Source organism: Limulus polyphemus, unplaced genomic scaffold, assembly GCF_000517525.1.
Source record: "Limulus polyphemus unplaced genomic scaffold, Limulus_polyphemus-2.1.2 Scaffold256, whole genome shotgun sequence".
NCBI lineage: Eukaryota > Metazoa > Arthropoda > Merostomata > Xiphosura > Limulidae > Limulus > Limulus polyphemus.
This window is the reverse complement of record NW_013665866.1, coordinates 50,940-51,141: the sequence shown is the minus strand read 5'-3', so window position 1 is coordinate 51,141 and position 202 is coordinate 50,940.

Sequence of the window (202 nt, the reverse complement as noted above, 5' to 3'; positions counted from 1 at the left end):
TACGAAGACCACAAAATATCATAAACAAATCAAATTATACTGTACATGTAGTTCAATTAAATGCAGTTAATTTCATTTGACAATATTTTAAATTTTTTTTTGTACAGGTCACAAAATGTTATTATATATAGAACAAAAATAAATTATACTAGAGTTTCTGTTTGTTTGAAATTAAGCACAAAGCTACACAATGGGCTATCTG